This window comes from Micropterus salmoides, unplaced genomic scaffold (genome assembly GCF_014851395.1).
Source record: "Micropterus salmoides isolate LMB-PRFRI ecotype aquatic unplaced genomic scaffold, ASM1485139v1 Ms_hic_scaffold_11, whole genome shotgun sequence".
In the NCBI taxonomy this organism is placed as follows: domain Eukaryota; kingdom Metazoa; phylum Chordata; class Actinopteri; order Centrarchiformes; family Centrarchidae; genus Micropterus; species Micropterus salmoides.
In genome coordinates this window covers 30,054,062-30,079,428 of record NW_024040152.1, presented here as the reverse complement: position 1 = coordinate 30,079,428, position 25,367 = coordinate 30,054,062, and the positions used below count along the sequence as shown (strand labels likewise).

At 42.0% G+C, this 25,367-nt stretch overlaps 1 long non-coding RNA gene across 1 annotated transcript; it reads right to left on the bottom strand.

Moving 5' to 3' along the window:
- Positions 1-17,519: 17,519 nt before the first annotated feature.
- On the bottom strand, positions 17,520-23,654 carry LOC119896877. Its single transcript, XR_005443306.1, has 2 exons — positions 23,218-23,654; positions 17,520-17,610 (listed from the first exon to the last, which is right to left on the bottom strand). It is a non-coding gene; the product is annotated as an uncharacterized LOC119896877 (long non-coding RNA).
- Positions 23,655-25,367: the final 1,713 nt, after the last annotated feature.

Sequence of the window (25,367 nt, the reverse complement as noted above, 5' to 3'; positions counted from 1 at the left end):
ATGTCTGCTTGTCTACGTGCACATGTGCATGTGGGTAGGCGAGATTAATTTGTGTTATTACCCTATATGCGTGTGGGAGAGATGGATATGTGTATTTTCCTTTAGCGATTGGATGGCTTAAATAAGTTATGGCATGATGGTTGTCATTATGACCTTTCAAAGAGCACCAGTTGGAAACATAAAGATGAGCTGATTGTCAGCAGAGCAGGGAGGCAGAGTCTCTGTGTGAGCAGATGCCTGTGATAAGATAATGATATGGCTGCTATCTGGATTCCACATCGATAAGTTGACCGCGACATATCATTGTCACCATCTAGTATGTGTCTTCTGTGGCCAATGGTCTGATACTGATGACAGAACAGCTAACAGGTCCATTAGAGCAATGAGGCCTGCAGGCAAAGTGAGTGGTACCTGTGTCACCACCACCAAAGTGTACCTGTTTAACCACTCTGCGATGTAGCTAAAGCTATATAATATTGATTGTGATGCGATAAGGACAGGTTGTTGTATCAATAAACAGTCGCTCCCTAATCCTTTGTGTCAATGACTGTTGTACCAACAGTTTTTCCTTTTTGCTGTGCACATTTATATCCATCCTTAATTTTTTATTCCAAAATCAATCTTTTATATAAACTGTGACTTCAAATTATTCTTTTGCTACATAGTTCATTTTATGGATCTATATAAATATGTACTGCTGCTCTCTGTTGTATTGTCTCTGTATCCTTCTCCCATCTCAGCCAGTGCCATCACCAACAGTGACTGCCCAGTACAAAGGTGAATTGTTTATTGGTGCCATTCTCCATCTTCTGGAAGCCACAGACGCTACATAATGAAGGCATTACATATATGTTTTTATCCGAGTGTCCTAATAGCTGGCTACCAACCTTGTTTGGAAATCTCTTATTATCTTTTGAGATAAGGAGAAGAGTGCTGTGGGGCTCAAAGGGTATTAGAAGCAGAGCTCAATGACGGTCACTCAAAAGATTCCCCTCTGTCTTACTTACTGCATTAAAAACACAAGTTTTAGCCACCTGACACATTGTGTACAAAATTATTTGAGTCACTTTTGTTACAGATTGTAATATTTTCTTTTGAATAGCAAAGAATAATCTGCAGCTACTAATTCTTTGTTTAACCTCAAGACTTTTGTTCTTATCTTGAGGTCCCTTAAAGTGTGACTTGCTCCTTTTTTCCCCTGGCAGTTAGTCTATGTGGTCTAGGTGCAGAAGGTATGATACAACATTTTACTCCACCAGTATCTTAACAACAGCCATGCTAGCAGCTCTGTAAGGGTTTACTTAGGCACAGCGGCCCTTTCAGGCTAAAGTTAGCATGCTAACATGTTCATAATGGCAATGCTAACATGCTTATGTTTATAATTACCATGTTCACCACCAGAAATTTGACCTACTGATAAAGCCTGATGGAGGAGACTGTATCAATTTTCATGGTGGAGAGCAGCAAGAGTAAAAATCAAGGCATTACCAAAGTCATTAGGGTTCATCCCCAGGGCACCATGTACTGAACAACGAACGAAGCACTTTAATCATGCAGTATCATAACCATCATACTGTATTTATAAAAGCCACCATTTACTTTTTACAGGGTGAAGCTTGAGCCTGGATTGTGCCCGCTGAGCTAACAACCTCAGTCGCTCAGTTGTCGCAGAGTGTCAGTTCGCCCTGAGCCTTAGCTGAGCCTCTGTTTGTGTTCTGGCTAGACATCGTCTATAATGAGCGCTGATTAGTTAACTTGTTTAAATGCCTCTGCTATTTCAGTCTCCGCCGCTCAGCCATCCATCCATCCAACCCCAGGCTCAACCCCGCTGCCCTCACCCACCCTCCCACATGGGTGACATTCTTCAGAGGTGTCTGAGCCAGAGTTAGAAGCTACTACTGGGCCAAAGGGAGCAGCCATGAAGTTCAAGTTCAACTTCATGTTATTCATTAATTTTACAGCAAATGAAAACAAAATTTATTGTTGACATTTTCATGTACACTTTCACTAAGACATTCAGCTTACATATATTTCATTAATGGCCATTTTGTCTTGTCTTCTGTCTTTCTCTTATTCTTGTACTTCTACTTTATTCTTATTCTCTTTCTATTCTAACACTCTAGAGATGTGAGGAGGTGGTGTTGGGGCTCTACAGTCCCCATGCTGCCTAGCCCTCCTGAAGCCACCTACACCAACTGGACCTCACCCTCAGCCTGTTATTCTTTCCACTGGGGAGGTGAATAAATGTTAGAACAGCAGGGAGGAGGGCCTGTCTTGGCCTCTTTAGTCTGGGTCTGTGATGCTGAGTGGTGTTTATTTGTCAATGCTCACCCCGTCTTTTCCTTCCACTCAGCGGAACCAAAAATGCTAGCGACAGAATGGGCAGAGATTGGTCTCAGGTCCTTGAGATGAAAATCTATTTTTGAAACGAGTGAACTGCTGTTCACCCAGAACTTGGAAGCGGGTGATGTGGAGGCTGTCTGGACTGAAGTTGAGGTTATGACCCTCCAGCAGACTTTTTGAACACAGTACCACTCTACAGATGCTTCTCTAGCCCTTGTAGGACATGTAACAGCATCCTCAAGGTGTCCAACATTTACCAACAAGGGCACTAAATCTGGTGATGCCAGTACTCAGCAACCTGTGGTCAAACTTTCATCATTATAAGTAGCAGAGAACCTTATCTTCTTGGTTTCTCCCAATTCTAGCTGTAGTGTTTCTTGTCTTTTGAGCAGGGGAAGTTTCTTAACCTAGTGTGTATATCTATGTGTGTGCATTTTTGAGTGCTTGCTTACGAGTTTGTTCCAACACACTGTGCTCTGCAGAGACCGCTGTAGCCGTGGTGTTTGTGTGCTAAATAAATAGGTTTTATCTGATGGATGGAGGTACGTGTTGGCTAGTGCATCAATGTGGAGGTTTGGGGGTTGGGGGTCTTTAAGCAGGCCAAAGATAAAGACTCAGAAGTGATGGGTTCTCTGTGATGCCCTTTTGTGGGAGGAAATTTAATGGAAGTGGCTACATTGGTAGCAGATGGAGCAGTTTCCTGGATCTCAGTCACGGTAGAAATATTAGACTGCACCACATACACGCACACTCGGACTCAAACACGCACGCACCCCACCCATTTAAATTTGGTTACCAGATTTACAGTACGATGGAGACGGAGGGTTGAACAGGCAAGTGTTTATTTGTCTGGGACCTATAGCACCAAGGGGTCATATTTTTTATCACTTTTTTCTGTCTTCTCCTTGTCTCTTTTTCTGTTTTGTTTATGTGTGCGTGTATCTCAAGGCCTCCTGTCTTCTCTATTTTTCTTTTCAGCAGCCTGTTTTCAGGATTCCCACAAACCCCCAGTGGATCCTCTGGATGCTGGTGCTGAAGGCTGACAAATCTGGTGACTTGTTGAAGAAAGGTTCTGGGGAAGAATTGTTTTTTGCAAGCTTGTGTGTGTGTGTGTGTGTGTGTGTGTGTGTGTGTGTGTGTATTTGTAAATTTGTGTGCATCTACATGGAGTATGTGCGTATGGATGAAGGTAAGAAAGAGTTGTAATTTGTCTTTTGTGTGGGAGGATGTGTATGGGTATGTGAGTTGGGTCTGCATATGTGTGGGTGGTTCATCTGAGGGTTGAGTGGTTGAGTGAGATGGCAGTAATAAATTCATTCACTTTAGGGCCTGTTGATTGCATCATCAATCACATTTATTGATGATGTGTTTGGCTGACATACCTCTGAGTCCCTGTTGTTCCACTGCAACTACTTGACACATCCTACACAACAATGGCTAACTCAACAGCGAACATCTGTCAACTTGTTATGTATTTGGCCACATAAGAACAACTGATACCACATTACTGATATCCATTACCCCCCAGGGGTCCTTTCTCCCAATTTGAATTAAGTCAGAGGTTTCAAGTTGAGGACTGATCACAGCACAGCACAGCTCACCCTGCCCAATGCCAGGAGCTGAAAATAAAGTCAATGTTGTCATTGGAAAAAAGTTTTTTTAATGAAATCACATGCAAATTTGGTGTGCTGAAGGCAAGAACCATGGGGTTTGAGTAAGTCACGGTTGTGATAAGCATGGTACAGTTTCCCCCTGCTGTAATGCCTTTACTTATACTGTGGGAACGGCAACGCCAACAGAATCCAGCTCTGAATATTTGCTGATGAGGATGATTAAGCTGGAGAAATTAATTGTGGTGTTTTTGATGAATATGAAATAATGGAACGAACCCAAACAAAGACTGAAAAGGGAAGCTGATTTGGTCTGACAGTTTATGTGGTGTTTTGTTGATATTTGAACTTCTTTGCCCCAATCTGGAATGTGAATTCCACTGTGTTCAGCACAGAAATGCACTTTAGCCCCAGTTGATTTAGGCTAATTAAGCCAGACTCCTGAATGTTTTGATGTAAGTCAGTGATTAGAGGGCTTTGAGAGGGTTTTGAAATGAAAGCCAAACAGTTGTGCCCCCATTCCCCCTGTAGTTATGTGCTGACTTGGATTTAGCTTTAGAAAAGGTGCATTTCATAGATAAATTGCAGAGATTTGTGCACTGAAGTTCACCATGTCCATAAGACACTAAAGAATCTCTCTTTTAAAAATGGATTATCCTGTTGTTTTCATTGCAGCTTACATTTGTCTCTCAACAGGAGTGGGTCAGACCAAGTTTATCCCTTATTGGTTGGAATGATACAAGATCCTTAAGTCACAAGCAAGACCAGGACAATCACAACATTTTTGGGAATGAAAGCAATTTTGCACTTGCTCGGACTGAAGAACACCTGCCATTTGTGTGGAATACTTCTTCCATCTATGGTCAAAACATGGTAGTTAGAGCCTGTTGGTGTTGTGATATATAACATGCACTTAGGGCAATTTCTTATCATATTTTCAAGGTGGGCCTCAATTTTATTGACTGCTGCTTTCAGGCATTTGACCTACAGCCTCAGCTCTTTTCTCCCACTTGTTATCTCTCTGTCTCCCTCCTGCTCTTTTGTTCTTCTTCACTCCCTTACCCACTGCTCACTCGTTTTATTTCCCCTCACCGACCCCCTCTCTCATTCCTTCTCCTTCCTCACCGTTGGGAATGCCAAACGTGTAACCCTGTTGATGACCTCTGAGGGAGGTCATACATTTAGTGATGAGATATAGTAGGAGCAGCACAGATAGAGAAATGAAAGGATGGTAGCTTGGTGATCCATCACATCCTTGCTTTTGTAAACACTTCAAACTTCCACTTAATTAAACTACTTTATTGACAAATCTTAAAAACATGATGAATTCATTAAAAAATACAGCAATTTTTCTGTGTACTGTATATACTGTAACAGTTTTATGATATAATAATGTGATTATAACGTTGAGTTTTACTGTAATCCTTTATTAACAGACTTATGTGTTAATACACCAAGTTGGCAGTGTGTTACCTGTTACCTTCAAATGTTATTAGCTTGTTGATGTCCTCGTCACTGATCCAGATAGATCTATTGCTGAACTCAACAGATGAGCTCACTGGAGAGCACATATTATGGGTAATTTGACTGCCTGTTGTGCATGTCTGTGTGAGAATGCTGATATCTTTAGACAGTGTGAGAGTCTGGAAATGCAGACGAACCTGTACGTAACACAGTGGCCAGCACGCTCCACCCCACAGTCTAAACTTTTCAGCCCCTATACATCACAACCCAGTGCAGTCTCTGTTTGCTCCCAGATAATGTTATCAGAACTGATAAATAGAGATGCCTGTCCCTGGTCTCATCTGATCCCCATCCATCCCCTCCTTAAACCCCCATGTCTGCCTGAGCTGGCCAGACTACAGCACTGATAGACCACAACATTAAAGCTCATCACTACCACACCCCGGCTCTGTCAGCCACTGTCGGTCAGGGAGAATCCCCAGGACACCCTATATTTCCCCCTCCTCTGCTCTTTCTTGTTTTGATAGGTGCTGATGTCATTCCACACATTTTTTCACAAATTAGGGGGCTGAAATTATGGGGCCGCCTCGCCTCGCTCTGCCTCGCGATATTGTGCCAGCCTGACGGGAGCTTAATCCCTAATATCAAAGTTTGGCTGTTGGCTTGAGCAATACGGGATATGGTGGCCTCTGTCCGAACCCATCCATCCCCCCAGCTGGTATTTTAAGTGACAGAAAGTTGAGTCTGAGTTCCAGCAGCAATGGTGGGGGGGGGGGGGGGGTGGGGGGGGGGGGGGGGGGGTTGGGGGTGTTACAAATCACCAAATGATAGAAAAGGGTTTTGGGAGGGCGAGTTAAGGGCAAAGCAGTCTCAGGGATGTCAGTTCTGGTCGACTGCTTTTTTTTTCGGGGGAGAAGGGTATAATGGTGGGAGATGATAAGATTACCAGGGGTTAGTGGTAGCTGCAGTGGTGGTGGGGGTGAAAAGGAGCAAGGATATGTAGCGGGGGGGGGGGGGGGCATCTGGAAGCTTGGCGGTCGTCATAGGGGAAACCCCTTAGTTGCCTGGAAACCAGTGGGAAACATTTATAAATATAGCCATCCTGGATTCTCGATCTTACCGCTGTTAGCAGCCCATTTATGTTAATAGTATTCACTGTGGGTGCACAAACTTCAACCGCGTGGACGCTGGATGAAGAGACAGATGATAAAAAGATGTTCTTCTGACAAAAAAATGACACTGGACATTTCATTTGGACACATTCTGATAAAAATTACTTTTAGTAACTTTTTAATTCAAGCACAAAGTGTGGGTTGCCCCCTAATAAATAGCATGACAAAGAAACGTTTACAGCACACTTCTCAGGAAGACGTCTCAGGAAGACCAATGACTCTTTGGCCCCTAAAAGCCTGTAATTGTGGTCATCTTTGATATTGACTTTGTCATTTTTACAGCTCCTCTAGATGGTTCTCATGAACACCCTGCCAAGAGAGCCTCATTGGAGGCAATGCAGTTAATGGTTTCAGACATTTATTCTCTGTGCCCTGCTACAATGTCAATGCCAGAACTGCCTGTGTGTATTGTAAGCCTGTCTATGTGTGCGTGTGTGTATGTTGGAAATGGCTGCCTCAGTTATTATCAGGGTAATCCTGAAATTGGAGACAGTATTAGAGCTGGGCATGTCATTCAAGGGCGGGATCCCGTCTGTGTATTGACTACCGTCTCTTCCAATTAGACAAAACATTTCCTCAAAGCCTTGCAGATCCTGGGGACTAACACACTCCTTTTTAGATGGTCACTACAGACAAACAGGCCGTTATGGTCTAAATGAGATCTCTAGGTAATTCCAAGAATACGGCTTTGTCCTCCCTAACCTCCAAACGCCTCCATGCTCTCTGCTTTTGCCTCCTTTCTCATCCTCACCTTTGGCCTCGGCTGTTGTTTTCCCATGAATCCTCGTGTAATAGGTGTGGATATTAGCCTGGTTTGCCCAGTGTCGGGTAACAGCGTGCTCGGCTTTGGGCTGTATGAGTCTGCAGGCCTGTCACTGCGGCCCCTCTAGACGCTGCTGATGGAGTCATTTGTTTTTGCACATTAATTCAATTCTGTCCCCAGACCAGGGTTCGGACACCTGCTTTCCATTGCGGTGGAGCAGTGGTGGTGGTGGTGGTGGGGGTGGGGTGGAGGTGGGTAGAGGGCTAGCTGGGCCACCTGCCGATGTTATTACAGTAGAGCAGCACCTACACGAAAACACGTATGAACACACCCACACACACTTTGACAACCTTGGACAGTTATTCATATTCTTGTCTGCATGTTTCTAATGAATCACACAAAACTATGCCTGAGAAGACTTTGTTGTGTGTTCATGCTGTACAAAAAAAATTACTGTTACATATTTAATTTGAGATATTCATTATGTTCTGTGTGATGTGTGACTATTCTAAACAAGCTGTCCAGACTCACACATGTTTGGTTAACCTTTTAATCTTCATACAGCACTGTAACTCTGTGAAGTGGATGGATTTGACTGTTACCGCATGCTGAGGCGGTCTCATTCACCACTCGGCCAGTTGTAGAAATTCCATCAGTGATTTCCGCTGGTGGAGGTGAGGAGAGCTCTGGCTCTAACACTGTAACAGTCAAACTATTGTTAGAACTGCTCACCCATGTGGTGTTTAGATGGGCTGTGTGGGCAGGTTCAACCCTACAGTACACTGCCCCCCTGTGCTCAGCACGTCCCCATGCCAGTAAAATATGACTGAAATCAGATCCATGGTCACCTACTGTTCACTGATTCACTGACTGTTTGACAATCATCACTGAAACCTCATATTTCCCTGGAGTCACTCACATACACACCAAGCCAAACGCCTAAACACACAAGGTGCATAAACATGGCTGTACACTTGTAGTGGCAGACGCAAATACACACAAAGGTGCACATGTACACACAGAAGAGAAACACACACACACACACACATGCAAACACACGCACACACACTCAGGAGTCACACAGGAATTACACATTAGCATCTATTAGATATGGATCTGCTCGTCACCCGTAACCTGCAGCTAGAAATCCAATAGCCGGTCATATGATTGAAATCTGGCAGTGCTTAGCAGCCTGGTCCCTAGCTGCCCAGTATGTGTGTGTATGTGTGCACGCTTTTTCCATGTGTGGAGCAGTGGATATTTCTGTGTTAAATATTATTACATATTAAGGTCCTGTGTATGAAATATCCCCAGACGAGGCAGAGCAAAAGGTGTGAAATAGAAAGATGTGTTTTTAATCGGGCCCTCCAGAAGTGTAAAATGAAGACATGTATGGATCAAGTTTGAGGTTAAACATCCACAGTCGTGATGATGTACTGCGTGGATAAAGTATTTCCAGGTTTCTCCCTTGTATTTGTATGTATAAGGAAAGGCACAGATTTTTGTATACCTGTTGTATATGCCCACAATCAACAGATAGTTATACAGACAAGTAAACTGCGGTAAGCCAAGAGTTATACAGAGTTTTTCCCATTACAAAATACTCCACTATGTAGAGCTATTTAGTCCAGACTTTACATTAGGGGCCCTGCCCTATAATCAGTAGCATCAGCGAATTGTGTAGTTTCACAGTCAAGGACACTATAATTGAAATGCATTCGGCCTGCATGCCTCTCCATTCACTTTGAAGATCCCTCAGCATATACCTTTCTTCTTTGACATAAGGTAAATAGGAAACTGAAAGCTGATGTAACGTGTTGCCTAGCCTGCAATCAGCCCACTTACTACTGGGACGGACCCAATCAATGCCTGCCTGCCTGCCTGCCTGCCTGCCGCCCAGATGTAGCCTCTGTCTTAAGCCCCTGCTTGTTTAAGAAAGTCCTGTCCTGGAAGTAGGTCTTGCAAACCAAAGCTTCCCCTGGAAATTACCAATTAGGGGGTAATATGGACCTGGTTTCTTCCGTGCCAGTTTGAATCGGTGTGCTGGCGCTATAATGTGATACGATCTGAGAGATACATGGATGGAAGTGGTTTGGAGTAGCATGAAATGGTTCCTTTGCCCTCCCTCCCTTCCTCTTTTCTCCACCCCACACCCCTTTCTCTCTCCCTCTCCACCCTCCAGGAGTAAATTGGAGTACATAATTATTGCAATACCATGTGAGCCTAATTGATTACTGCTCCCCCTTGGCCATTGGCAGCAGATTGTGTGTCTGAACAAATCTTTAGTGACCACACATCCAGTTTAGGCCGCACTGATCTACCTAGGATGTAATTTCAGTACCTCTGTTTCTTTTTCAAGAACATTCTTCCTTCACTTTGGCTACAACGCACCAGATACTGTGACCTGTCGTCCAAATAAAGTTGAAGTCAAAATGCACAAAATTGAATTCATGAACCAATTTAAGGCAATTTTTAAAGACGAGTACATTACAATATAATAAACCAAAAAGTACATAAGATTGAAATGCATTTTAAGAATCAATTGAAAAGACTGAAACATTAGTTTCTGTAACAAATCATTATTGAAAATATTCATAGATTTGTTAATGTAAAACTAGATCGTATGCCAAGGTATACAGTATCTCTTTTCAATTTAAATGCAGTGACATGGGTATGTGTGTGCATGTGAGGGAAGGTGGAGCAGGTTTCATCTCCTGCCACTGGTCATTATGAACATGTCTGGCATTTGTTAAGATTGCCGTCCAGTCAGGCCCCTGGCCCCCAGTCCCCCAGCACCCGGCTCTGAGCCCAGTGCTGGGGGAATCTGGCTGGTGGCGAAGGCAATGAGGCGAATCTCCCCCCTCCATCTCTCTTACACTTACACACACAGTCATGACACGCACACTGATGCATGCATGATTTCACACAGGCACAAGTCTGTGCACACACGCATACACACACTACACATCAGAGACCTGTAGAGTAGCCTTAGCTGTTTTAATGGGCGGATGAATGCACGGGAGGTGTAGGATTTTATCACCCTCAGAGGTATCATAATAAAGAATTTGGAGTTTTGATAGATTGCTGCAGCTTCCTGTAACCAGTGAGAGGTTTGAATCTGTAGGCTAAAACAGTGACCGTTGTTACCATGACGATAACATCATCAAGTCTGTGCTCTCATCCCTGAAGAAGAGGTGAAAAGAGCTCCACTTTGTGAATCTCGTCAGCGCAGCTGCATGCAGTCCAGCTAGCTTTACCCACTCCATCCTAAACCAGAAGGGCTTTAGCTTATACGAGTTCAGCTCAGTCATTTTCAGTCAGGCCTGTTCTTCCCGACTCAGCACAGCCCCGGCTAGATTATCTCAGCTCAAGTCAGCTAAAGCAAACATAGTCAGCTTAACTCTTTCACCCAATCAAGAAATACCTGCTCATTAACCCAAGTATGCCAGTTTTGGTCATTCAAGTGCAGCTCAACTCATCCTTAAATGAGATCATTTATCATGTTTCAGGTCAGGTTTACAATTTTGAACTTGGCACAGCAAACCCAACAAACAACAAAGTTTCTCCCACCACTTGCCTCGACCACAAATTATGTTTACAAGGACGATCCTCACAACTCAGCTGCCTTTTACTGCATGTCACTCTCAAATAGAAGCAGACTCTGGGCAACAGCGAATAGTGTGAGCTGCTGCACAGTCAGAGTCTTTTCACACCCTGATTGAGTTTCCATTTGAAGTCAGATCCAAGTTGCCTAATGTCCTTTAAATGTTTTTTCCTAAACACAGCAGCAGTAGTCCTTGCCTCGGAACAACTTCTAACAGCTGTCGGCACAACCTTGTTGTTGCTCGTAGTTAGGAGAGTAAAGATCCCCCTGCCCAGACAGGACATTGTGATTGAGGCTTGTGGCTGATGTAGGAGAGAATGTGTTGATGTAACAAGTCTGCATTCATCCTCTAGTTAGCACTGAGAATGATGCTCATGTCTTTAGGTTGGCTTTAAATCAGTGCTATAAGAAGATAGTGTGTGAACAAATGGTGGGAGGAGAGATGAAATGGAAAGGCAAGACAGACAGAGAACAAGAAAGAGAAATGTGGCATGGCAGGAAAATAGCATTAAATTATGGGTGACAAAAGAGAAGTAGAGGAGACAAACTGCATTACTGTGAGGAGATATGACTAACTTTCAGGCAGTATTTTGTATGTGAGAAATTAAACTGAAGTTCTCATTCATATTGTAACGGCCCCAGGTTTGGGCCCTCTCTTGTTCTTGGTATCTTGCTGTGTTTTGTCCCTTTAATCCAGGTAATTGGTGGGAGGAGATGAGATGCAACACACCTGAGCAGGCGGGGCTCAGATGGCTATAAAGGAGCCTGCTTGATGATTTGACTCTCTCTTCTCCTGGCCTGCCGACTGATTCTGTTTCGTTTGGTTCTTTGTGTTCTACACCCATACATACTAATCTGACAGACACCTACAATTGTATATTTTTCTTAATTTACTTATTAAAATATCTATTATTATTTTTAGACTGTTTTGTCACTTGCTGTTGAGCCAGGTTGTGACAATATGGAGAAGAGAATCCCAACAACACATACTGTAAAATACATGAGAAGAAACTCAGAGAGCCAGACAGTGTAGAGTTTGATTAAACAGCACTGAGACAGAGTGGAGAAGCAGTTGCTACTTAGATGAGATGGAGTTGGCGACAGTGGTTAGAGATGATGACTTAGAGGAAAATGGACCTTGAAGGTCTTTACGAGTCAGCATAGATACGTACAGGGAAGGGACCTGTTATGAACTTGTTTTGGAACATCACGCTGTATGAGAAGCAGGGGTCTGGACAGGCAGACACGGTTACATGTGCAGAGTCATGGAAAAGTCACTGCTGCCATTCCACGGCCAATTGGAACTTTGATGAAGTGATTCTAAATTGGTGCGTTATTCCTGTGAAAGTCATCATCCTGTTCTGGACAGATGGGTGCTTATAGCAGCTCAGACAGTGGAGGCTAGGTCTCTTCTTGCTCACAGTTCAGCAATGTGTGCTTTGGGTTGGTTACATGGATTTTTCAGTTGCTATTTTACTCTCCACCACTAGATGTGAGTGTTGCACCAGCTGTTTCCCTAATTCCCATCTCTTGCTTTCCCTCTGCCCCTGGAATTTGAAGTGAAGTGGATTGTTTACCTTTATGAATTGACCTGTGATTGGCTTCTCTAGCTGCTTTGTCCTGGCACAAGGTGTCTTTAAGATGAGAGGTGTTGTGATTAAAACAACCATACTCCTGGAGGAAAAAGACAGAAGAGAGAAATGTGAGTAGGAGAGAAAGAAGGGCAGAGAAGGTGGGCTACAGTTAATAAATGATCAGAAGGGAAAGAAAAGATGGGTGCATAAGAAGGAAAAACGTCATGAACAAGCACATGGGTTGGAATCATTTAATCTTCATCACCATGTTACTTCTCTTATATTCATCTCTCTTGGCTCAAAGCTGCTGGCAATGTTGGTGTTGTTAAAGAGTTTCTATTAAATGTAAAATGTGAAGTAGAGCGTGTTTGTTTGCACAGGGTGTAAATGACCCATTTAGGCAATCAGTGTATCCTCATAAGTATTGGATAACTGCGAACATGATTACTTCACCCACCACCTCTCATTTAAGAAAACAAAAGTTACCTCATTTTTCAAAAATGCCACCCACGTCCGCGCTGTCAAGTACACTGGCCCACATAATAAAACTGTATCGTTTTGAGCACAATGACTTAATTGTCCTCTTTGACTGAGGAAAGAACGAATGTTGGATGATGAGAGACATCATGACAAGCAATAGATGTTCTTTTACATTTGAAAGACTTAGTGTGAAAACCTCGTGTGAGCTAAAGCTTGTTAGAAAGAACTGGAAATCTTATTTATCTAGCAGAGCTGATGAGAAGGTGCCCTATGGACAGCAGCTTTATCACTTTGTGAGAAATGGACAGTGACAAACTGCTGGGGGTTGACTGTGTAATAGGGTTTTTGTTCAGTATTATGCCATCATCCTCCCTCTCTGCCACTTTTACAGAGAAACAAAGCTGTTTTCCATTTCTCAACAGCTACGTTGTTTCTTTTTGTTGTTTTGTTGTGTTGTTTCCAAAAGTGTAAACGATTGTTTTTATCTGCACAGCAGCTATTCAGTTGCATTGATTAAGGTTAAGAGAGACAGATATCCAATAGACAGAACATGTGTGTGAAATGGTCCTCTCCTATGCAACCATGCAAAATTAATCATGTTATTATAGCTTAAAGAAAAGTAACTTTCCTGACCCTGTAATGGAGAACTTCCAAGCAAGCTGGGCTCTGTGGAAACCGGTGTGTCTTGCATTGAGTTTGATTGCATCGTCTTACAAGTGCCATTAAACATTGATTGCAATAAAACAAGACTACAAGTCTACCGCCATGATAGTGGCTCTATTAGGTAGGTAGGTACAACAGGTAAAGGTAAAGGTAAAGGTACTTTATTTGTCACATACACATACATGTAGCAAAATTCATCCTTTGCATTTAACCCATCCCTAAGGGAGCAGTGGGCAGCCACTGTACAGCGCCTGGGGACCAACTCCAGATTGCCATGCAGTGCCAGGTCAAACAGCACTGACTGGAGAACCTACCTAACATGTTTTTGATGGTGGGGGAAACCGGAGCACCCGGAGAAAACCCACGCAGACACGGAGAACATGCAAACTCCACACAGAAGTTGGACCGACATTGCCATCCATAGAGCCAATGTCTAGCATGTGTAAAAACAACAAAAATAACATCACTTAAAAGGCATGAAAGAATCAGTTTTAGGAAAGGCTGTCCTGCATTCCATCATCAGTCCACTTTTGCTAAAAGAATCTTTGAAAGACAGAATTAATCTTTCATGAGTAACATCACAGGAGACCAACTTAACCTGCTGTGTTCCTCAGTCACTTAAGTCAGGTACATCTGCCCAGCACATGTCAGCCTGAATCTGCACGGCCATTCTCCGTGTCCACCCTTGGGGAGATCTAGGATGTGGGACCCATTATATCCAGGTGAGGGATTCTCAGGCCTTCAAAAGCGTCCCAGGACCTGTTAAAGCCACTCAGCTCTGCACTGTGCTGACACATACTAAAGCTCCGGGGCCTCTGAATGGATTACCAGCTGGGCTGTTTACGGTTATGGCTTTTTCACACACAGCCATGAGAATAAAGATTCTGTTTTTATGACAGATAGCTTGGGTTATATCAGAGCTGTTAAATTTGTATTGTATTCTTTGTTTTATCTTGGGTTTCTCTGTTTATGTCCCAGCAACGTGAAGTGCATTTTGAGAGTGTGGATTGCTAGTTACTGGAAGAGAAGGTTTATTTGGAGAGAATAAAATTATATTGCACAAAGTCGGTGGTCATGTTTGCTGATCCAAACAACATTTGTATCACTTTGTTGATTCCCTAAATCTTATTTGCAGCTAGCACTGAGGAGATGTTAGTGTGAGTGTATTTTATATTGAATGCATGAGTGTGAATGAAAACCTGTGGATTCGCACCTCGTGTGTAAGTGAATAAGTCCTTATGTGTTTATGCAGTGTTTTACACTGTATACGTGTGTTCATTTTTGCTGTAGCATCGTCTGCTCTGCTGTTTCTCTACCCCTGTGGGTCTGAGTCACCGTTTGAGGAGCTCATGCCAAATGTCTGAGGAAATAATGGTGATGTTCCACCCAGAGCGATTTGGTGGCCAAACTAACACTTCCTGTACAGAGCTGATCTACAGCCCCTGTCAGCTCCCACACCGCCAAGCCGCTATTACACAGCAATCAGCAGAGCTTTACCTCAAAATCATGTTACCTACATCAGGATGGCAGGAGCCCATCAGGATTGATGGCTGGGGAAAGGGGAAGGATACAAAAAAGAGAAAGGGGAGAAGAGAAGGGGGAGGATGTAAGAAAGATCTGGCAAGCATTTGGCATGTGCTTCTGATACAGTATGTGCATACACAGATGTAAACATTACAGAAATAAATCGACATGCACCTTTTTCTCACAGAAATACAAACACAGTCTAGTCATATTGTACGGACTTAACATTCCTTTAAGTCTCTGAATCATCTGCTTTAAAGACACATTTGAAGAGTCATGGGCTGTCACACCTAAATGGAGAAAATCAACGTTAAAAATAGTAAGCAGGAGTGATTTTTTTTTGTTTTTACACATGCCTCTTTTCAAACAGTATGATGTCAACAAAAGTGCCAAATGGGCTTAGGGACAATCACTGTATGAGTTTCTCTCCAGCCCTGCCAAGGTCATTGGCATTCAGAATAATGTGCTGTGCCAGAACAGAAAGCTTGACAGGCATCAACTATAACTATAGAGGTGTGAGGCTTAGGGAACGATCAATTATGCACTCTGAGCTAACAAGGGTTCTTGGGATATTGAACATTTTCAATGCATTTCTTCTGTGCAGTTGAAAGAATACAACTCATCTCCTCTTAAGCTCTCAGTTATTTTGGTTTGTTTCTTCCCCCTGCGTTTGCACATCCCACAATGGCTTCCCTTGGAAAACAACTGCATTTGCCCCTCCTTGAACATAGATGGTCATAGAATATAAGTAGTAGCTGTGGCTTTGGCCTTTTGCAGAGTCACACTTAGATAATATGGAAGAATAAAATATGAAGTCCTCCCTGCTGTGTATGCACTAGAGTACAGTAAACAATGGTGGTCAAATGTCACACTTTCGGAGGATCTTTCAGACCAAGTGAACTGAAAAACCCTGCATGTATCACCAAAATGTCAGAATTCCAGGAAGTGAAATAGCTTGGTTTTAAGCTTGACAACCATTCATTTTTGGGTTTATAAAATGAGGCTTGTAGGTTCACAATCCTCGGGGGTTGTAAGATTTTCTCAGCCTATACAAGAACAAAAACTAGGAGTTACAAGATTTTTACCTGGCAGCCTTGAACAGATAACTCTATCTCTATCTATCTAGTTTATACACACACACACACACACCACTGACTTCACTTATCACTTCGATCAGCAGCTTCCCTTAAGGTCCCTTGGGAAGCGTTGTGGCGAGTGAGACTAAAAGTTTCTGACTGGTGGAAAACAATACTCCAGACAAATCACGTCAAATACAAAAGGAGGAGAGGGGGTTGCGGGGAGGAGAGGAGAAGTGTAGTTCAGAGAGAGAGGAGGCACAACAAGAAGGGGCAATGGGGGGAGAGGTATCCTAAGATGGCAGGCGCGTGGGTGTGTGGGAGGGAATGAGTGGAGGAACTGGAATAGATTGAGAGAGTCATCTGAGGTTAAGAATGGGAAATAAAGTAGGCCAGGGATGGATTCAGGGATTAAGGTAGAACCAGGTGAGTCACTACAGTTCTCCTCTAACCTCCTTTGCAACTAGAAACAACTACACAAAAATCTAAAATCAACTAAAATCAGGTTTAACTGTAGGTGGGATGTTGGAGCGGAGTAGGAGACTGTATTGCCTACTGTATATTTCCTTGAATAAATCTGAAACTGCTCATTGAATGATATCCAGTCCTGCTCTGGGGCACTCTGAGGCCATTTCATAATTGAATGGATAAAAATAAGCCAAACAGATATTTTCAAAGACCCAGAGCTATTAAAAACATTCTATTTAAGATATGCCTGCTATCTACTTGGTAAAGTTATCTTGAATGTTTATAACAATTTAATTTCATTGCAGCATGGCAAGATGCTGCAAACCTTCTTCAGGTACTTGGTTTGCTCCATTGCTGCAGATGTGTCATGCTGCAAACATCCCACTCTTATTCTAGTAGTTCTTTATTTGGTAAAAATCCAAGGATTGGACTTGCTATATTAGGCAATGTATCCATTTTTCCTCATCACATGTTCGAGTTCTGAGCTGAAAGTTGTGAGAGTTGTGATTTGCATACTTACTGTAATGTCCTTAGTTGTGAGCAAGTAACACGTCTGGCTATTTTCTCCTGACCCCTCACAGATCTGCTGTGTTTTGGTTTATTGCACTATTATCTATTGTGTTGTGCATCCACATCTCATCAGAGCAGCTGTATTCTGAGATGGCTGAACCATCTGACAATGGACAATTAATAATTAAATTCAAATTTGTATTTATCCCATTTGTAATTGTTCAGTCAGCAAATGACAATGCAACAGAAAATGAACCTCTTAACCCAGTTTGCAGGCATTTTACTTGATAAAAGCTTTATTAATATGTTAATCATTTGCATGTATAGCTTGTGCTGTGCAGCTGAACCTGCATGCTGACCTGTGGAGGGAAGCAAAAGAATAGAAATATATTATTCATATTATTATACAATAGATTTTATTGTTAGTCAGGTTGATTTTATGGTAACTTACAGGAAAGCACAAATACTTTTGGTAACCACATCTTTAGACTCATTCACCCCAACAGACTCTCTGAAAACCTAATGGAAAGTCATTCTAAATCCTTTTTGGTCTGAAAAATAACCACTGAAAATTGATCGAGGCCAACAGCTGCAAGCTGAGTAAGTGAAACAGTCACAGAATTATCACACGAACAAATGCCATCACAGAGGTGGTACGCAATTTTTTTTTGAGAGTTGCAGGGGATTTAAGCGGCGATACTTTGCAGCCAAAGCACTGTACCCTACCACATTTCAGAAAGAGTACACATGAAGTTAATACCAGAATACAGAGTAGCTGTGTGAAGTGAAACAACACAGTTTGACATGAAACCTGAAAGAAAACTAGCAGATAAAATGTTAAAGTCGTGGGAGGTACCAGAAAGCAGATTAATCAATCAATCCCATCACCAGTGAGGTGTTGGTGTGCAGTACACAGTCCAGGTTACTTGAAGGTGACAATAGATTTCAAATATTTTATCACTAACTTAACTTTTGTTGGACATTTATGCTTAAAAGCTATTTTCTGCGCTGGGTTTTGGCTTATATGGTAAAAGCATTTGTATTAATTAAATATTACATTTATCTGATGCTTTTATCCAAAGCGACTTACAATTGCTATACATTTCAGAGGTTGCACGCCTCTGGAGCAACTAGGGGTTAAGTGTCTTGCTCAGGAACACATTGGTAGATGGGTCACAGTGGGGAGTTGAACCTGGGTCTCTCACACCAAAGGCATCTTATCCGTTGCGCCATCACCCCCCCCCCCCACCATATTAAAACAAGCATTTGTGTGGTCATTGTTACGTCTGTTTTGGACATACGAGCTAAACTATGAAGTTAAAGAGCCCCCTCTGCAAACATTCCTACACATAACAGTTTGCAGAAGCAGGAGTCTAATATGAAAAATGTGGAAGGGATGGTATGCACATTCAAACATATTAATCCTCCTCTTTCTGACATAAGTACATTAGTAAATCAGTGCCTATATGTAATAAGTTGTGTTTTCATTAAACTGTCATTGAATGTTGTGGAAGCACACAAATTCATGCTAACAGGTTTTAATAAATTTTTATGTGATATCCAAACAAGTCAGATGCTCAAAAGAAATCGTAATTGCATGTGTTAAATTTAGTATAAGGGAATTACAGGAACATTTCTAAGATACATGGGACGATATCTCTTGTCTTTGCCTCCTGTGTCCTGAGTGCTCACTATTCCTATCCTGTTGTTTTGTAGTGAGTGGGCAGTGTGCAGCAGGGAGTGTGTGTGGGTTTTGGTGGGCATTAGCTCTGTTGATGCTATTGTATATGTGGGCAAACAGAACACTTAATAAAACAACCTCCAGCGTTGCTTTATTTTGCAAGATTGCTTCTTATCATGATCTGTTTTTTAATGATACTCTCTTGGGGGAATTTTATTAAAGTTATACTGTATTAAAAATGTAATTTTATTGCATTTGGTGCACACTGAAAAAATGTAGGTGTTTCAGTACATTTGGTTTGACCTGTTATCCTGTTTTGAGATGATTACCTAGCTTATAGTGCTTTGAACAACATAATACTAGGCAGCATACTTGTACGATTTTAGTAATTACACTTGATAAATTCATTAAAGGGATAATAGGGGAGATTTTGAGCATATTTTATAAAAATGTTTGTTTATGTTGTATCTCACGTCATGCCAAGTTGTGTCACGTTTAAAAGAATAATTTATTCCCAAAACATTTTGGGAAATGTACTACAGTAATGGCTTTCTTGTGTTAGATAAGAAGTTTGAAACTGTCAGTACAACTGTCAGTGCCAAATCCATACTGCCTGCCAGATCCGTTCTGCACATGCGCAAAAGTGGTTCTGTCAGTCAAGGAAGGTTACCGCAAATCTGCCTATTTAAAATGATCCAACTAAATCTTTCAAATCAAGATAATAAAATGTTTTTTAATCACTGGAGATGAAACTGTTCACTATGATGTAATAGGAATATACACTCACCTAAAGGATTATTAGGAACACCATACTAATACTGTGTTTGACCCCCTTTCGCCTTCAGAACTGCCTTAATTCTACGTGGCATTGATTCAACAAGGTGCTGAAAGCATTCTTTAGAAATGTTGCCCATATTGATAGGATAGCATCTTGCAGTTGATGGAGATTTGTGGGATGCACATCCAGGGCACGAAGCTCCCGTTCCACCACATCCCAAAGATGCTCTATTGGGTTGAGATCCGGTGACTGTGGGGGCCATTTTAGTACAGTGAACTCATTGTCATGTTCAAGAAACCAATTTGAAATGATTCGAGCTTTGTGACATGGTGCGTTATCCTGGCACATATTGGCACTAAGGGGCCTAAAGTGTGCCAAGAAAACATCCCCCACACCATTACACCACCACCACCAGCCTGCACAGTGGTAACAAGGCATGATGGATCCATGTTCTCATTCTGTTTACGCCAAATTCTGACTCTACCATCTGAATGTCTCAACAGAAATCGAGACTCATCAGACCAGGCAACATTTTTCCAGTCTTCAACTGTCCAATTTTGGTGAGCTCTTGCAAATTGTAGCCTCTTTTTCCTATTTGTAGTGGAGATGAGTGGTACCCGGTGGGGTCTTCTGCTGTTGTAGCCCATCCGCCTCAAGGTTGTGCGTGTTGTGGCTTCACAAATGCTTTGCTGCATACCTCGGTTGTAACGAGTGGTTATTTCAGTCAAAGTTGCTCTTCTATCAGCTTGAATCAGTCGGCCCATTCTCCTCTGACCTCTAGCATCAACAAGGCATTTTCGCCCACAGGACTGCCGCATACTGGATGTTTTTTCCCTTTTCACACCATTCTTTGTAAACCCTAGAAATGGTTGTGCGTGAAAATCCCAGTAACTGAGCAGATTGTGAAATACTCAGACCGGCCCGTCTGGCACCAACAACCATGCCACGCTCAAAATTGCTTAAATCACCTTTCTTTCCCATGCTGACATTCAGTTTGGAGTTCAGGAGATTGTCTTGGCCAGGACCACACCCCTAAATGCATTGAAGCAACTGCCATGTGATTGATTAGATAATTGCATTAATGAGAAATTGAACAGGTGTTCCTAATAATCCTTTAGGTGAGTGTACTTAAGATATGAAAAACCTTATTCAACAGTACATTTTTAATTTCTAACAATGACAACAATCTAACAATGTAGCAACACAAAGGAGGCTAGCCGGTCGACATGCATACAATCATTGACTTAAGTTTAAACACACACCCCTGTGATGGTTAGGGTTAGGGTAAGGGGCTTTGGGAAGCTGTTAACGCCTTTTACGCTAACATGGCTAGCTACCTAGCTAGCTACTAGCGCTTCCGGTCTAGACAGGGCGTATCATACAGACGCAAACGCTGATTAGGGACACCTTTTGCATCAAATAACGCTTTGTCAGGCTTTCTGAAAGCGTCAGTATTTGACACCCTTAGATGAGAACAAACAACAACACACGAGTAATTATGAACGGGCACATTTGTGGTAAACTTTGACAGATAGGACCACTTTTGCGCAGAACGGATTTGGTAGCTACAGACACTCTCATGTCTGTAAGGTAATTATGAAGCCACAGCCAACAGCCAGAAGCCATTTAGCTTAACTTAGCATAAAGACTAGAAACAGGTGGAAACTTATAGCCTGGCTCTGCCTGAAGGTAATAAGCTTTGCAGTGACTTCGTGTTGGTACCACTTCTCTGTTGGTAGCCCGGCAACTTCATGGTGATGGCAGGACCCCAGGAAGTCACATGCCGTGTTTGCATGTAAGTTTTTACACGTACAGTATTCAACAAACATGATATAACCTGTTAATTACTGAGATTTGGAGCTGTTTATCACTGCTTCCAATTTTCATTTGAGACCATGAGGTGTGTGTGTGTGTGTTGTTTGAGTCTGTTGCCTGCTTTCCTTTGTATCTCTGCTCCCCACTGAGAAAGAGGTCCATCTCTGCTGTGATGGCCTTCAGTCATGCCCCTCATTTTGTGTGTATGCCATGCGTGTGCCATAAATAGACAGTGAGTGATAGAGAGTGAGTGGAAGAAAGAGTTAAAGCTGTTTCATGACATTGGTTTGAGAGGTCACAGCCTCAGTGGTGAATGTTGAAGGAGACAGTGGAGGGGTGAAAATGTTCATTCCATGGTTTCAAACTTTGATATCATAACTGATACTGTGGCCAAGGGTTAAAGCCAGGGGTTAAACTCTAACATGCATATGTGTACTTTTCCTAGATCCTATTAAAGGTTAAATTTTCTAAACTGGTGTTGAATTTAGTACAGCTGCTTTAAGGTGTTTCACGTCCCATCAAGCAAGTAGAAAATCTAAGTACATTTAAAGGCTCATTGACCCAAATAAAAATGGTATTGATAAACAAAATGGTTATTGCCTAACTCCAATTTCCTCGGCTTTATGTGAACATCTAGCAGAGCAGTGACATCATCTGTAGCAGTGAGTCATTAATCATCCACCTGATGCTATTGAAAGTATTCTTAAACCTCATAAATTGTGAAAGATGTGACGGTCCTTTGATCTACTCGAAGTTTCCCTGGTAACAGAGGGAAAAAGAGTCATGCATTTCATGAATTATACAGTATCTATACTTTATTTATTAATTATTTTTAATTGTTTGTGGACACAAATCAGGAACCTAATTAAACATCAAAGCCAGCTGGCAACACGTTAGCCCTCCCTGCTCCAGTAGAGACGTGCAGGTACAGTAGAGATGTTTGTAGAAACAGTGTCAGATGCCTGGCTTATCATATTTTATCCTTCTTAGTGTATGCCCGTGTGTGTCTATCTGTTCATGTATGTCTATGTGTATGTATTTCTATATAAGGACTTGGCTTTAGGATTTAGATCAGAGTTATGGAAATAATATATAATTAGATGTTGCTGTTCCATCTTTTCAGTGTAATTTTTCATTGCTTTTAGTGCTACAGACAAATTCAAATCACCTCCATTGTAATGGGGTGGAGGCAGAATACAGATATCTATAAACCTGATCAAATAAAACCAAAACCATCTATGTTACATCAGGAGGACACTTGCACGATAAGAGTCATATCTCTGTATAATAGATGAGTTTGAAATAGTCTATGTCTGCAAGACATCTCTCTGCCTGTATATCTCTCTGTATATCTTTTTTTAAAATCATCTCTCCCAATGACTGGGCTTGTCTAAAGCGCTAAAGCTCTTCCTCTACCTGGAGGAATCTGTGCAAATAAGGAGGTAATCCTTTTTTTCAGGGTCATACCCCTCAACATATTTTTCTGTTTTTAGTAGCTGAGCTTCACAGTGAATTTCACAAAACTGTGACTGGATAGTCACAAGCTTTGGCAGCCAACAAATTACAATAACAAGAGCATGTGTGACTTTTATAAGCGTGCCGTGGTTGAAAGCTGCTTGATTACTTGGCAAATGAGGAGGAACAGTGTGTCCATGTGTGCTGTATGTGTGCAGACTGTGGATAAGTACTTACCAGGGTAATGGTAATTGGTTTCTTTTTAAAGGATCTCCTCTCCTCAGCAGGTCACACATCTCCACACCAGCTCCAGTGAGTTCAGAGGACCACCACTGAGGGCTCTCACTCTGGATCTCTTCATTATCGTTGGCCTGTTGTCAAGCGCACACTCTTATTCCTTTAGCCAGCATCGAGTCTCTCACACATCTCACGAGCAAACTGCCAGCACTATCATCTCATCTTCAACAGAGGCAGACAGAAACGACGGAGAAGAAGAGGATGAGAAGAGGGATACACAGAGGACACGTGAACTTGTCAGAGTAGAGAAAATGATTGAAAAGGTGGCTGTGCAGTAATTCAAACAAAGGGATTCTGTGAAAGAAGCTGTAAATGAAAGGGAATGTCAGCCACAAAAGACAGTTTGTGAGGCAGCTGACAATTGATGCTGTAATTTATTTGCTGTGCCACCCACCATCCTATCTGCTTGGGTGTTTCAACATACTGTGGCTTTACAGTACCTCTCTGATTGACACTACAGACACACATACATAAACAGAATTTATTATGGCACTTTACATGTCTTCATGCCAAACTAATTGTCATATAGTGCATTCTTGTTCGTGCTCAGTGGACATGGAATCCCAGCAGCCATCATAGGTAAAAGTCCTAAGTAAGGCTATGCAGGGGGTCATTCATAACCAATTACAGCTGCTGAGAGCAGCACAGAAACAGTGGCTCCCATCTTCCGCCTAAATGAGGACAGATTAATAGAACAGAGCAGAAATCTTACATTATCTGTTCGTTCTGTGTGAAGTTAGAATTGAATGAATTAAGTGATGCTTGCAGCAGAGGCGCTACTGTGTAGGAGATTTTGTACAGAAGAGTGAGTGTAGGAGGTTAAATACAAGCCATGCTCAGATTTAACCTAAAACCAAAATAATGCATCTTATGGGTTACGTTTTTCAAAATGCTAATGCATCTGAGACAGGAGCTGAAGTACAATATGCTGTAATCTCAGGTGAGTGCATATGTGGAATTTACAAGTGTGGGTTCGTCATTGTAGTGCACACCTCTCATATTTGTAGTTAGCCTATGACACCTGCTGTATTCTTGTCTGTATATTCCTGCAATCCAAAGAACGGCCACCCTCTGCACTCACCTAAGAGCATCTTAACACTGTGATCCTTCTCGTTCTGTGGATCACACAGAGGACATTGTTGCCACTTTCAAATGTTTTTGAGGAGTGTGAGACTGAGATGTGTGTGACCCATCACTCTCAGGCGTTATAAAACACCACTGTAGGTGAAAAACAAGGCCAGGTTGCCCAAGCCCTGTCACAGCTTTTATGGTATTATGGGATTTTATTTGGAGAGATCCTCTTCTACCAAGCTCAGCCTCCAAGGTGTCCCCAGCCTTGGTTGGCAAGACACTTCAAATGCTTGTAGTCTGCAACGCCAGAGAATATTAATTGGGTTTTAGCATTTCAAGAACTTTAATATCTGATGAAATTTGAGGAAATCACAGGACTTTGATAAAACATTAAATAATTATGGATGCATTGTTCATTTGGGATGGTTCTTTATACAGCAGAGGTATAATTAACTAGAGGTGGGAATGATCAAGGTTTTTCTACCCCCACTCTTTCTTTGCGTCTCTCTTTTCTGATTTTCTACTATGTTGGTACCAATTGTAAAGACCAGCAGAAAAGTTGTGTGTTAAAAGAGCTGAAGTAAAACTATTTATTTTTTGTTTATTTTGTTTATTGGTTATGTTTAACATTTTTATCTATGCCTTTGTCATTGGTGAATATACGGGCTGCTCTTTTACTGGATGTGTGTGATTCTGTTGTATCCTTACATCTTCTGACACAGCTCCTTGACACATGAAATGTAACATGTTTGACTGCATCCACTTCCTCATTAATTGATTCACAGAATGTTAAGTAACACCACTTCACTTTCAGTTACTAGATTATTCTCTGATTAATTCAGGGGGTGTACCTGTTACCATTATCCATTCAAGGGCTGGTTTTAGTCTCAATGATTCTATTACACCGAGTACTTATAGTTCTGTTTGTCCTTCCGATGATAATAATGTAAACTTTCTACACTACGTCACTTTTACCCCCTGTCTGTTTGTGTCCCACAAGCACAGCTGTGCCTCTCTCT